The following is a 14782-nucleotide window of genomic DNA, read 5'->3' on the forward strand; positions in this document are numbered from 1 at the left end:
GGACTGGGACTGATGAGAGACTGAGAGAGAGCTGAGCTACACCCACGGCAAGAACTTTCTCAATTTGCCATCTCACTTCAGAAGGAGAGGTTTTATTGTTTCATATTATTCATACTTTATACTTGTATGTACTTCATTTGTTTAGTAAAATAGCTTTTTCCACTTTTCTTCAAAGAGGTTTTATACCGGACCAGTTGGAGGGAGGGGCCACTTGGGTTTGCTTCCCAGAGGTGTGGTGGTGTGAAAATTGTTTTATTAAGTTATGAAGTTATTTTTGTAAGATTTTTAAGTTATTTTATAATGGTTTAGTTCACTGTATACCCCTGTGTTCTGCATTGGTTTTCCCTTCTGCATCGGTTGTTTTGTCTATTGTAAAACCCGATGTTTTCTGTCATTCATCCCTTCCCTGCACCTGTCGCTGTCAATCCCCGCCCCCCCCCTCCTCGTGGTTGCCTGCCTGCCACTCAGAGACCCTTCCCTGGCTTCTAGAATCCTCCGGGAAGGGTGCCGAGTGATAGGCTGGGGCCCGGGAGACCCCCTCCCCTCATTTTGTGATTGGTCCCCAGTTCCATGGTTCACACCCCCGGTTAACCCCCCCGATCCCTGTGACTGGCTGACCGGTTGTCACCACCCCTGTTTCCACCCCACTTTAAAAGCTCATGCACGCCTGCCCCCGGGGTCTCCTCTGGGTGGTGGGTCAGAGAGTGCTGAGCCCCGTGCTGCCTCTCCCCCTGAATAAAATCCTGTTTAACTGAGCCCAGAGGAGTCCGCCTTTTGATTAGCTGCCGTGGGTTGCATACGCCATCTGCTGGCCGTCGCTGAGAGGGGAACCAAGACCCGCAGGGAGGAGGTGGCTCACCCGGCTTGCCACCCCGACCTCACACGCTGCCGCGGTGCAGGAGACTGAGCTAGCCCGTGGCCGCGCTCATCAGCGCGAGGAACAGCACCGCGACACAGAGGGATCCTATTCAGGGGTTTTCTCCCAAATTTGTCCCTAAACCAGGACATACTTCTAAGTGGCGCCCACTGCGGGGCCCGAGAGAGTGGAAAAAACTTGTATTGATTATTATTAACTGCATTTCTTGTTTGTCCTTTGGGTGGGGATTAAACAGTCAGTGGCCATGTTGCTTCTTAAATTCCTAATGTCTCTTAGAATGGAGTCTTTTCTGCATTTCTGTTCCCTAGGCTTTTTTGAGGTCTTAATACCTTTCTGGTCCCTAGGTTTGTTTTCTTACCCAGAAATAGCTCCAATATTGTCCCTAACATACAGCTTTTACACTAAGAATGCACAAATTAGAATAGTTATTTTGCTGAGTTCGGTGATTATGGTTTACAAGAAGCTTAGAAAGATACTGGAGTTTGTTCTGGGTATGTTCGGTTTATGGTTTTTTCGTCCTACCCTGCGTCCTAGTTCCAGCAGCATGTTTTGGGGATTTATCAACAATTGCACCCAGTTTGTTAGAGGAGGAGTAGGGGATGAGGCTCTTCAGCCTCTTCTTTCCTTCTTCTCTTTTGAGTCAGTTGCATCACTTTTGGAGAATGTTCAGGGTCTCCTGAACGTTAAAGACCCCACCTTCCTGGTATTTCACCTGGTGAGCTTCCTCTATACGGTTTATAGCTTTTCTAGAATGAGTCACACACTGCTAAGCACTGTAGGGCAGCAGATAGAGGCAAGGGAGCAGGGAGATAAATCAGTCACTCAGGCTGCAGCCAACCCCACAGCTACTCAGGTTGCAGCTAAACCAGACAGTGAGGCTAAGACACCATCAGTTGCTGCAGTAAAGAAAGGAAAGAAGCACGCGGACAAAACTGATCGACCAGTAGACGATGATTCAGGTGAAGGATCCTCAATGCCTCCTGACACCCAGTCAGGAGTCAAACCACCTGACACACAATCAGAAGCTGAAGCAACTGATGATACACAGTCAGAAACTGAACCAACTGATACAAAATTGGAAGCCCAACCAACTGGCACAAGATCGGGGGTCCAACCAACTAGCACATGATCAGAAGCCCAACCAACTGCTACAAGATCAGGAGCCCAACCAACTGCTACAAGATCAGGAGATACTATTGAGTCCTTTTCCCTGAAGGACCTTTGTGGCCTAAGAAAGGATTGTACTAGACGACCTGATGAATCTATAATTAGTGGGTTAGTCCGTCTTTGGGATGCTGCAGGCGAGGCTACAATGCTGGATGGCACTGAAGCAAGGCATTTAGGATCCCTGTCACATGATCCAGTTATCGACCAAGAAATTATGAGGGAGGCACACTCTTGCAGTCTCTGAGAACGGGTCCTGGGAAGTGTGGCACAAAGATATCTGTGTGCCGACGATCTCTATATGCAGCAAACCCAGTGGAAAACCATCGAACAAGAGATCCAGCGCTTAAGGGAAATGGCAGTGGTGGAGATTGTCTTCTCAGATGACATAAACACTAGGAACCCCAACTTAGTACCATGTACACCTGTGATGTGGCGAAAACTTGTACGACTTGGGCCACAAGAATACTCCTCTGCTTTAGCAATAATGAATCAAGATGAGACAGAGGAGACCGTGCTTAATATGGCGAAGAAGCTCCGAACATATGCAAATGCCATGCATAGTCCAACACATGCAAGAATTGCAGCTCTGGAAACGCGTATGAGGAAATTAGAAGACAAGATGGAGGAGAATCACAAATAACTCAAGGAGGACATTCTCCAGTAGTCTGCAGTACAGGTTAGAGGCTCTGGCACCACACGCAAACGTTCCCTAGATAGAGAGGGAAAAGGCATCCCACGGGCTAAGCTGTGGGTCCTCCTGCGTGAATGTGGAGAAAACATGAAAAGATGGGATGGAGAATCTACGGATGCTATGACACAAAGGCTGCATGAATTGTTAGATGGCAAGACTATGAGAGGAAGTTCTAGCAAGAAGGAAGCAGCTCCGGTTACCCAGGGAAATAAGGATAATCAGGCTTAGAGGGGCCCAGCCTCTAGCCAGGTAGAGGCTAGGGAAAACCGTGTTGTTTGGACTGTGTGGATTCGTTGGCCTGGCACATCAGAACCACAAAAATATGAGGCCTTAGTTGACACTGGGCACAGTGCACATTACTCCCATCAAGACATGTGGGGGAAGAATCTGTTTCCATTGCTGGGGTGACAGGGGGCTCACAAGATTTTACTTTGGTGGAGGCTGATGTGAGCCTGACTGGAAATGAGTGGAAGAGACACCCTATTGTGACTGGGCCAGAAGCTCCATGCATTTTGAGCATAAACTTCCTCCGAAATGGGTATTTCAAAGACCCAAAGGGATTTTAGGTGGGCATTCGGGATAGCAGCTGTAGAGACAGGGGGTGTTAAGCAGTTGAATACCTTGCCTGGACTATCAGAGAACCCATCTGCTGTAGGTCTTCTGAAGGTGGAAGAGCAACAAGTGCCAATTGCCACTTCAACAGTGCATCGCCGACAGTACAGAACAACTCAAGGTGCTGTGATTCCCATCCACAAGATGATCCGTGAGCTGGAGAGCCAAGGGGTGGTCAGCAAAACCCACTAATCCTTCAACAGCCCCATCTGGCGTGTGCGCAACTCTGACGGAGAATGGAGGTTGACTGTGGACTATCGTGCCTTGAACGAAGTGACTCCACCATTGAGCGCTGCTGTGCCGGACATGCTGGAACTCCAGTACGAGCTGGAGTCCAAGGCAGCAAAGTGGTACGCCACTATTGACATTGCTAATGCATTTTTCTCCATTCCTCTGTGTCCTGGTTTGGGACAAATTTGGGAGAAACCCCCTGTATAGGATCCCTCTAAGGAAGCAAACCCAAGTGGCCCCTCCCTCCAACCGGTCCGATAAAAAAAAAAACAACCCTTTGGAGAAAAGTGGAAAAAACTATTTTATTAAACAAATGAAGTGCATACAAGTATAAAGAATGAATAATATGAAACAATAAAATTTCTCCTTCTGAAGTGAGATGGCAAATTGAGAAAGTCTTTGCCGTGGGTGTAGCTTGGCTCTCTCTCTCAGTGCTTCTCCTCAGTCCCAGTCTCTCCGGCGCTGCTGGAAAATGCCGAGGTCCAGGCCCCGGTGGGCCGCAGGTGCAGCCCCCAGTGCTCCCCTGGGTTTTCAGTCTAGAGCAGGTTTAAACAGTTCTAAGAAAAAGGAAAAAAAACAGTCCAGGGAACTTCTCTGCCCTAGCTAGCTGAAACTAACTAAAAGCAAAACAAGATCTCTGTCCTGCAGTCTCTCTAAGCCTCTGCCGAACACGCTGTCCACAGAAGAATGTGGAGGAGTCAGGCAGTCTTCTCAAAACAAACTCCGCGCTTCTCCTTGCTCTTAGAACCAGTCTTAAAGGCACAGGACTCAATATACAGCACAAACAGAACAGACGATTGGGGATACAGGCATCATAAAGTTACCCTAGGACACTCTGGCTGCAGAATGCAGGACTCAGTTCTCCTTCACATGGAGAGGAGTGCAGTACACCTGGAACCGACTGCCCCAGGGGTGGAAACACAGCCCCACCATCTGCCATGGACTGATCCAGGCTGCACTGGAAAAGGGTGAGGCTCCGGAGCACCTACAGTACATCGATGACATCATTGTGTGGGGGAACACGGCAATGGAAGTGTTTGAGAAAGGAGAGAAGATCATCCAGGTTCTCCTGAAGGCTGGCTTTGCTATCAAGAAGACCTGCTCAAGAGATCCAGTTTCTAAGAGTAAAGTGGCATGATAGAAAGCGTCAAATTCCCACTGAAGTCATCAACAAGATCACAGCAATGTGTCCACCAACTAACAAAAAGGAAACACAAGCTTTCCTAGGCGCCATAGGTTTCTGGAGGATGCACATTCCTGAGTACAGGCAGATTGTGAGCCCTCTCTACCTGGTCACCCGCAAGAAGAACAATTTCCACTGGGGCCCTGAACAGCAACAAGCCTTTGCCCAGATCAAGCAAGAGATCGCTCATGCGGTAGCCCTTGGCCCAGTGAGGACGGGACCAGATGTGAAGAACTTGCTCTACTCTGCAGCCGGGAGCCATGGCCAGTCCTGGAGCCTTTGGCAGAAGGTGCCTGGGGAGACTTGGGGCCAACCACTGGAATTCTGGAGTCGAAGCTACTGAGGGTCTGAAGCCAACTACACTCCCACAGAGAAGGAAATCTTGGCCGCCTATGAAGGAGTTCAAGCTGCCTCAGAGGTGATTGGCATAGAAGCAGAACTCCTGCTGGCACCTCGACTACCAGTGCTGGGATGGATGTTCAAAGCAGAAGTTCCCTCTACCCACCACGCCACCAATGCCACATGGAGCAAATGGATTGCCCTCATTACACAGCGTGCCCATATTGGAAACCCGAATTGCCCTGGGATTTTGGAAATAATTACAAACTGGCCGGAAGGTGAAAACTTTGGTCTCATGGATGAAGAGGGGCAGGAACAAATGACACGTGCTGAAGAAGCTCCACCATACAACCAACTGCCAGCAGAAGAAACACGCTATGCTCTTTTCACTGACGGTTCTTGCCGCATTGTTGGGATGAAACGAAAGTGGAAAGCAGCTGTATGGAGCCCCACACGACAGGTTGCAGAAGCCACTGAAGGAGAAGGTGGGTCAAGCCAACTTGCTGAACTCAAAGCCGTTCAACTGGCCCTGGACATTGCTGAAAGAGAGAAGTGGCCAAAGCTCTACCTCTACACTGATTCGTGGGTGGTGGCCAATGCTCTGTGGGGTTGGCTGGACAGGTGGAAAAAGGCCAATTGGCAGCGTAGGGGAAAGCCAGTCTGGGCTGCAGATAAGTGGAAGGACATTGCCACTTGGGTAGAGAAGCTACCTGTCAAAGTCCTTCATGTAGATGCCCATGACCCCAAGACTCGGGCTAATGAGGAGCACCAAAACAACGAGCAGGTAGATCAAGCTGCAAAGATAGAGGTGTCAAAGATAGACTTAGATTGGCAACACAAGGGAGAGTTGTTCATAGCTCGATGGGCCCATGATGCCTCAGGTCACCAGGGTAGAGATGCCACCTATAAGTGGGCACGAGACCGAGGGGTGGATCTAACCATGGACAGTATTTCTCAGGTTATCCATGACTGTGAGACATGTGCTGCGATCAAGCAGGCCAAGCGGGTGAAGCCCCTATGGTATGGCGGACGATGGTCCAAGTATAAGTATGGGGAAGCCTGGCAGATTGACTACATCACCCTTCCCCAAACCCGCCAAGGCAAGCGCTATGTGCTCACAATGGTAGAGGCCACCACAGGATGGCTGGAGACCTACCCTGTGCCTCACGCTACGGCCCGGAACACCATTCTAAGCCTTAAAAAACAAGTTCTTTAAAAGCATAGTACCCCTGAGAGAATTGAGTCTGACAACGGGACTCATTTCAAGAACAGCCTTATAAACACCTGGGCTAGAGAACATGGCATTGAGTGGGTGTACCATATTCCTTATCATGCGCCAGCAGCTGGGAAAGTTGAACGGTGCAATGGCCTGCTGAAAACCACCTTGAAGGCAATGGGTGGGGGGACTTTCAGGAACTGGGTGATTAATTTAGCAAAGGCCAGCTGGTTAGTGAACACTCAAGGTTCTACCAACCGAGCAGGCCCCGCCCAATCTGAGCCCCTGGGAACAAGAGATGGAGATAAAGTTCCAGTAGTACACATGAGAGGAATGCTGGGAAAAACTGTTTGGATTAATTCTGCCTCCAGCAAAGACAATCCCACTCGTGGGGTTGTTTTTTCTCAGGGACCTGGCTGCACATGGTGGGTAATGCAAAAGGATGGAGAGACCCGCTGCATACCTCAAGGGGACCTTGTTTTTCGGTGAACACTGTGACTGTCTCTGTATTTATATTCACATGTATATATATATGTATATTATTTAAAGGTTTAAATTCAATATAATATGTTGGTGTGGGAAAAAATTCGGGGTGGATAATGTTGAGGGTTAAGTTTCCTGTAGAATTTTTCCCCCCCCACACAAGTTGCTAGGAGACTAAATACTGATAGTTATACAGTGCTTAACCTGGACAAAAGAAGCTGATCACTTAGTTTTGGGGGAGGGAGAAAGCTCCGGGGAGAGCTGAGGGTGGTGGTCACGGCTCTCAGTCTTCCCGGGAGCATGGATCGGGCGACTGCTGGCTGCCTGGAGTCCACGGTTAACGGAGGAGTCTGGTCCTGGGAATTCTACCATCTGTTAGAGCGCCCAGGAATTTGGAGTTTCTTCGCTGTCCTGCTGGATTTTGGGTCAGCCTGGGTCCAGCCGCTGCGGCTTCTCCGGCACTGCCAACTTTGCCTGCCAGGACACCCCCCTGCCTGCGGAGGACAGTCCACCGCGCCTGGCTTCCAGCCATCAGCGCTGGAGCTTCCACCGTTTGCCCTCGGGGTTCTTGGTTCTGTTTTACTATTATTATAATTGCTGTTGTTTTTTTGTCTGTCCTGTTATATTTACTAGTAAAGGACTGTTATTCCTTTTCCCCATAGCTCTGACTGAAAAGTTTTTTTAATCTTCCAAATTATAATAACACGGAGGGAAGGATTTGAATTCCTCATTTCCTAGAGAGGCCTGCCTCTCCTTAGCAGACACCTGTCTTTTCAAACCAAGACAAGCATGAAACTGCTTTGTCAGCAATGCACGAGTAAAAACCACCCCAGCTTGGCTCTTACTTGGCAGCTGCTGCAGCCACACAACTTAGTAAGATATCTTTGGGTTTTTACCAGCTTAAGTCTTTAGCAAATAAATTCCAAGTGGACACTAAACAAGTATTTCACTAAGAGATGATGAAATATTAAAATTAAAAGCAAGTCAGATTGCAGCTGTAATTATACTACATTAGAAACTCCAGTTGGTGGGGATCCATTCACCATATAGAGAGAAATTAGTAATCAAGGTAATTACAAAGAGCATTTGTTTCCTGCATGCTTTTCCAGGCTTGGAATCAACAGAGTTGACTACATGGAGAGTTGGCCAGGGTGAACTCGGAATTCACTCTCTCAGGCAGGAGACTAGTTAAGAAGTGTTACTGATAACAAAGAAGAAAAGTTATACAACATTGATTATTATAAATTACTTTGTTCTCATCTGCTTTTAGCATTTGTCTCTTACAAGTCTTCATCCATTCCTGTAGAAACCCAACTCCTTTTCCATTCCCCTGTGGCAGCTCCCATCCCTAGTGATGGTTTGAGTGCATGGGGCAGCCCTTGATGCAGAACATGTGGATGTGCAGGTGGGCATCAATCTGGCTGTACACACTGACAGTATCGGAGCAGGTTAAACAGGGACAGGATCAGGGCAATCCAGAGGACAATATACTTATCAATAAAGCTGTTAAAACACTTGGTCAAGGAACAGCAATGCTGAGCCTATGAATGCTGTGTTATATAAATGCATTTCACTCTTGGTCATGTGGGCAACTACCAGTTGATTTGTGATCTTGGCAGACACAAAGCTAAAAGTCAGGATGTAGAGGCAGGGGTGCCTCTCAAAGAGCTGCACAGCAGATTTCTTGTAGATCATTGCAGCCAAGGCAATCATGGAGCTAATATGAAGAAAAGGTGAGAGGACACTTGTTCCTGCTAAAGTGGATCTATTTTTGCCAACTCCAGTTTGCACAAGAGAATATGGTTCCTGCCACAGTACAAAGAGCTGGGAGTATTTTCACCTGAATGTTCAGTCTTGGAATCAGAGATTGCTAAAAAGATGGCCCTCCAATCACTGCCAGTAAATGCATGATTATTATGAAGATTTGTATTTCAGTCACATCAATCATGCCGAAGCGCAGCATTCCTGAGACATACGTCTGTCAGTGCACGCAGTAAAACATGAATGTCACAGCAAAACAGCAGAAGAACATCCAATCAGGGTTGGTGTCCAGCTGCACAACAATACAAGTTCCCAAAACCACAAAGACTGTGGACAATGAATCACAGCTATGATCACAAAGCTCTCTTAACGGAGTGCTGCTATTTGTCCTTCTTGCTTGTTTTCCATCTGTAGCATCCAGGGACTGGAATGCCACAGGCACAAGCAATGAATGTCCAGGAAGGTGCCTGCCCTGAAGCTGTTGAGCAGTAACATACTAATAACAGAGTTGTAAATATATTTATTAACAGTTCAATGATGGTGATCAGATTGGGGGCAATCCAGGCTGGAGAATTATCTGCAGTATGAATCCAATCTAACATTGTTCGAGCACTTTCAGATTTCAAGCCGTGCTCCTTTACTGTATTTTTTTTGTTGTTGCAAATTTTTCCATTCATGCTGCTCACACACAGGATTGCCATCTCTGAACATGACAGGACACGCTACAGGACATGCCATGTGTCCTGCGGGTTCCCACTGTCCTTCTAGTATAGCATCACGTATAATTCCGGACCATCGAGTCACAGGTGGAGGCAGGCGAAGGCGTTGCCTGGGGACTGCTTTCTGCAGTTTGTTCTAGCAATTGTTGCATTGGAGTTAACTGGGAGCTGAAAGATGTTGGCTCCTCCTAATTTTTAGCATTTATTGTAGATAGTTCTTGGGCTTTTTCCAGCAGCAGCTTAGCTGCTGCTTGCGCTTGCTCATTCAGGTGCTGCATCACTGCCTGAATTTGCTCAGTCAGTTCTTTTAAACCAATCGTGGGTTCTGCCGGGGTTCTGCTCCATCTTTGGGGTCCTCCTCTAATTCATCCGGCAGCGGAACATTGTCGGGGGAAGGTGGCCGACAGCAGGGGTCACCGGTTCCCCTCTCTTGGTCGACCGGTGTCTCTTGGGACACAGCCGAGAAAGGGGGGAACTTTGCGCATGCGTTGTGGGAGCGGCGGCGGCCTCGGCCCATAGTGGCGGCGGCGGCGGCGCGGTGGTGCGGTGCGGACTCCCGGGGGCCGCTTCCTCCTCGTCCTGCCTGTTGCTGCGGGGCGGCGGGGAGCGGCGGACACCATGGAGCCGCTGCCGCGGAGGGACAGGGGCGGTCCGCTGGCTGGGAGCGGCGAGCCGGGCGTCGGCCAGCGACGGTGCCGGAGCGCCGGAGGCGGTGGAAGGGCACGGCAGGAGCCCCGCGGAGCCTCCCTGACTTCGCAGCGTCGGGGAGGTTGTTAAATGACCATTTCCCCGCGCCCAGCTAATCAGCTTTTGCAGTACTTTTTCTGCTACTGTATTTCCTCTCTCAGAGAGTATATTTATAAGCAACTTCAATGCAGCAGCAAATTCGCACTCCATGCTTGCCGTCGTCAATGGGGCAGGGAAGGGAGTACTCAGAACCTTCCACCTTTTTTCAAGAAAACTGCCCCCTGCTCCCCTTACCAGCTCAGCCTCGCAATCTATTTGCAAGGACGGCGAGCTTCTGCCTCAATGCTGATGCATCTCTTGGCAGATCAGCGTCTGTCCGCTGTTTTCCAGAGGGTCTCACCTCAATGCAGCTGCATCTGTCGGCGAGTTCAGCGTCCAACCACTCAGCGTCCCACCGCTAATTTTCTCCTCCGGATCATCACCCCAAGGTCCGATGTTCGGCGCCAATTAAAGGTGATTTTGAAAAAAAACCACGGGGAACAGCCAGAGTCAAGCACCTTCTTCACAGAAGTAATGGTGAATGCTCATTTATTGAGGGTACACAGGGTTCTTTTATACATATATCATTCTAGTGCATAAGCTGTTCACACGACATTTTACTACTAGCTATTGGCTAGTGTTATCTGCATAAGCATTCCTTTGCAGTTACTTGTTTTCAATTTTGTTAAGGGAAAAAGCTGGTTCTCAGGCTCAGTGTCCTGGTTCTCCAGCTCAACGTCCTTGACAGTGCTAATACAACAGAACTTTCCCAGCACTGTAAGGCTGTGTCTATATCCAAAAATCCTGCTACAACATAAGGGCTTGGATATTACTCTGCAATTACCATCACGTCCAAAACAGACTCAGCTTGGGCAAGAAAAAAGATTTTGCTTATCCTGCAGCCTCAGTTTGAGATACAATGCACTCTGAAATTATACTGCTCTGCAGATTAGCGCTAGCATAGTGATTATTTTCTATATAGGCTGAATCTATTTGGCTGTTTATATCTCTGGATCTTTACCCAGCAACAGAGATGCCTCATTTCACCAGTGATGAAACTGAGACCAGGTGACTTATCTAAGGTATCATAAGCAACCAGACACAGGCAGCAACAGAAACTAAGTGTCCTGCCTTCCAGATCTCTCCATCTATATGCCCAGATCCCAAAGGCAAACAGGATCCACATCCTGGATGGCTCATGGCCTGCAAGGGGATGTAAGGAGGCTGATGCTGAGGGAACAGATTAGGATATGCTCTAGGTTTGTTTTCCTTTCTCTCCAACCGCTGAACCTGGTTTCCGATATGGTTCCCCCAATTACTGTCATAGAGATAACAACACAATACTTATGTGGGTAGATTTTCTTGTGGCTCAGCAAAATGGTGATTGTTGCATATTCATCTTCCCCCCCCGAACACTGGGGAGAAATGGTCCTTTTTTCCCTGTCCTTAGGCTTAGTGCCTGTAGTGTTTTCATTGAACAGGGTGTTTGGGGTTTTCCTTTCACTGTTTTGCAGCAAGTGGCCATTCCAGCATTCAAGCCTCTCTGACTGCATCACTGTTACCCTGGTTTTTCTGAGTTTCTTTATTAGCCTTTTGATTTTCATAAATGGAGTCAGATCTTTTAGTTACTGTAGAATATTAGAGCAGTTTTTCTACCTTTCCCACAGAAGTAATATAAACAAATCCTTTGTTTTTCATTCTCTGTCTTTTGTTTGCATATTTCTAACCTGAAAACAATTGTAACTGACAATTCGTCTGGCCACTGAGGCTGAGGGATGGAAACCCCAAAAAGCCAATCTTCTGCTAGACCCACAAATGTATAAAAAGTAAAAGAATAAACAAAGGGCTCTCTTCTCTCCACTCTTTCAGCTGGGAGCTGGATCAGAGGAACCTCTGCGAAAATCTCTTGTCTGCGTGTGATTTCTTTGTGTGTCTCGGTGACACATCACCTCTGTGTAATACTTCCCTCCAGGTGTGCAGGGGGTTTCAGGCCAAAGATTTTCCACTTTGAAATAAGGTTGCTTTTCTGCTAAAAGAGAACTACAGCCTCTGGGGTTTGGTGACTCATTCAAGTGAGTGAGAAGAAATATGTCCAGCAGCCTGGGCTTATTAGGGAGCTGCTCTGGAAACAAAACGTGTGTCCTGAAAAGCATCTGTGTGTCCCCAGGCCAGGTCTCATCAGCCAAAGTAAGGGCATGGTTGTTCCAAGGGGGCATGGGGACGTGTCGTCGGGGACTCTGGATGAGCTTGGGCACCAGCAAAGAAGCTGAAATCCTATGGCCCTGCATTTTGATGTGGTGATCTGGACCCATAAGTAGCACCCACCCATGAGGCAGATAGCTCTGTGTCTGATTTATTATGCATGAGTTATCTTTGCAGGAGTCTTCTCCATGAGAAACTTGTTCCTCTGACGTGACTTCATCCTGGGGGACATGCATGTGGATAATCATCTCAGTTTTGAGGGATTTTTATCCCCATCATCTCCTGAAACAGAGTGCTTGAACAAGCCATGTTTCTCTGGTTTTTTCTATACAATTTTTTCACATCTTATGGGAAAGCTCTGGCAAGGATGAAGCAGCTGACACATTCAGGGGTTTCCAGCCAACAGCCCATCATAGCCTGAGTATGGTGAGAGAGGGGCCAGGCATGGGGATCCAAGAAGGGCTGGTGCTCTGCGAGTGCTACCTGGATGCACCTCTGGCCCCTGTGGTAAATGTGAGATGAGCTGAGGTCTCTCAGCCTCTGTAAATAGTGAGCTCCGAGAAGCACCCTGTGTCTGCCAGTAAGAGCCTCTGGTACCTAGAAACTGTAGTGGCCTTGGTCCTACCATCAGCAGGATGCAGGAGCTGGGGTTGCAGCATCCTCCTGGAGGTGCCCTGCTTGCATGTCAGAGGCTTGCTGGCTGTGATCCACCCAGGCTGGAGCCACCTCTGATGGCTCTGATAGCTGATTGTGCTGCTCAGATGTCTGTACTCAGCCCGTAGTCAGTAGTTCTGTAGTGGTTTCACGTTCGCCAAATTCTGGTTGCCAAATTAAGTGTAGTAGTCTTAGTGTTTATTCTTTTTCTGTGGGAGAAAGATTAGGAGAAAAGCAAAGCAGGCTCAAGCTTAAAAATAAACAAATAGTTTTAACACACACTAAAAGAATGGAAAAAGAAAATTCGGGAAAAAACCTAAAGCAAAACAGAATAAAACTCCAAAAACACTCTTCCCTCCCCCTACAAACTGTTAACCTTCCTACAAAACAACATAACAAGACAAAACTTGTAATTTTCAGTCAGTTTCACCATTTGAAAATAGTCTTTCGCTAATCTTTAGGAGAGGAGTCTCTCTTAGAGTCATGGATCCCACTGACAACCTAGAACAGCTCTCTTGTGGGTTTTTTAACTGTCACAAAAACAGCCGCCTGGGGGAAACCTGCCTTTGTGATCCCTCCCGTTAGCAGTTTCCCAAGCTGCTTATGGGCCATGGGTCTTAGACTATTGCATATTGGGGTGTCAGCTTTTAAAGATGAATAACTCTAAAGGCAAAGGATTATTCATCTCGAGGCACAGAGATACCTTCTCACTTCTTCACTGGTGCAGAGGACTTCTCATCTCTATCTCTGTTCAAGCATCTTATAGGATTAATATCACTTAGTCCATCACAAACACCTTTGCTCAAATCCGCACACAAATCTAAACAATCGTCTCCCCAAATGCATATCTTTCCCATGATTTAAAGGGATAATCTAAATATAAAGTTCATTTCCATGGCTTAATAAGGATGGAATGACAAACTCCTCAACCCCCTGTCCCAATAGTCTTTTTACTCTTGCTCTACTGACTTTATGCTGTTTCTTCTCTATGTTCACTCTGTCCCTTTCTTTTCTCTCTCAGGGAATGGTTAGGCTTTGGAAGCTTCATGTTGCCAGGGAAGGGTTAAATCTGCCCAGAGTCTTTTTCTCTCTCACTGCAGCTAATGGTGTTAAGATTTTCAAGGCTGCCTGGTGAGAGGGGGAAGAACTCACGAAGAAACATCAGAGATCAGAGCACCCGGGTGTTGGGGAGGATGAAGCCAGAAAGCCCTATAAATACGATTGCTTAGATTCTGAGAATGTGAAGTCTGTAAGTGAGATAGAATTGAAAGTAAGTTTTGATGTTTGAGATGTCCTAGCTACTAGATGTCTGGGAAAACAGTTATGTGACCAGCTGAAGGTCACCTGCAGCCAGACCCAGAGGTCAAATGGAATGTCCTGTCTCACCCCCAATGTATGGTTCATCCCACACCTGTAACCCTCCCCTGAAGTATCAGGTATCTGTAACCCCATTGGCCCAAGTCCTGTTCCAGCCCACCTTGAAGACCCCTGATAAGGGGTCCCAAGGGGGCTGGATGCCCTCTTTGCCTGGCACCCTTCCCCGAGGACTTTCCTCTCTTGGAATTTCCTCTCCCTACCTCTCCCTTCCCCCACCTCCCTAGACCTTGCCACGAGCTGTGCCTGGCAGCTCAGAGCAAGGCCTCATATCCTTTACAATAAACTTCATCTTCTAAAACCCAACTTCAGAGATCTCTCGTCTACATTCATCCACACCGTCCTGGAGTCTACAGCAGAAAAGCAATTTCTACACCCGGGCAATCCAGAATCAAAAAAAAAAAGACCAGGCAGGATCATAAATGCCTTTTTGGCCCACCCCTCAGTGTAAATCTGGGTGGCCTCAGCTTAAACGGGGCCCATAGCTCTTATCAGGGGCCCGGCCAGTGGGCCAGTCCGGCCTCCCCCTTGCTGCCAGCAGATAGGG

General features: G+C 47.9%; 1 pseudogene; it reads right to left on the reverse strand.

Annotated features, from left to right (window-relative positions):
• Nucleotides 1-8147: 8147 nt before the first annotated feature.
• On the reverse strand, nucleotides 8148-9162 carry LOC120764981 (choline/ethanolaminephosphotransferase 1-like; annotated as a pseudogene).
• Nucleotides 9163-14782: the final 5620 nt, after the last annotated feature.

Source organism: Hirundo rustica, chromosome W (genome assembly GCF_015227805.2).
Source record: "Hirundo rustica isolate bHirRus1 chromosome W, bHirRus1.pri.v3, whole genome shotgun sequence".
NCBI classification, from domain to species: Eukaryota; Metazoa; Chordata; class Aves; order Passeriformes; family Hirundinidae; genus Hirundo; species Hirundo rustica.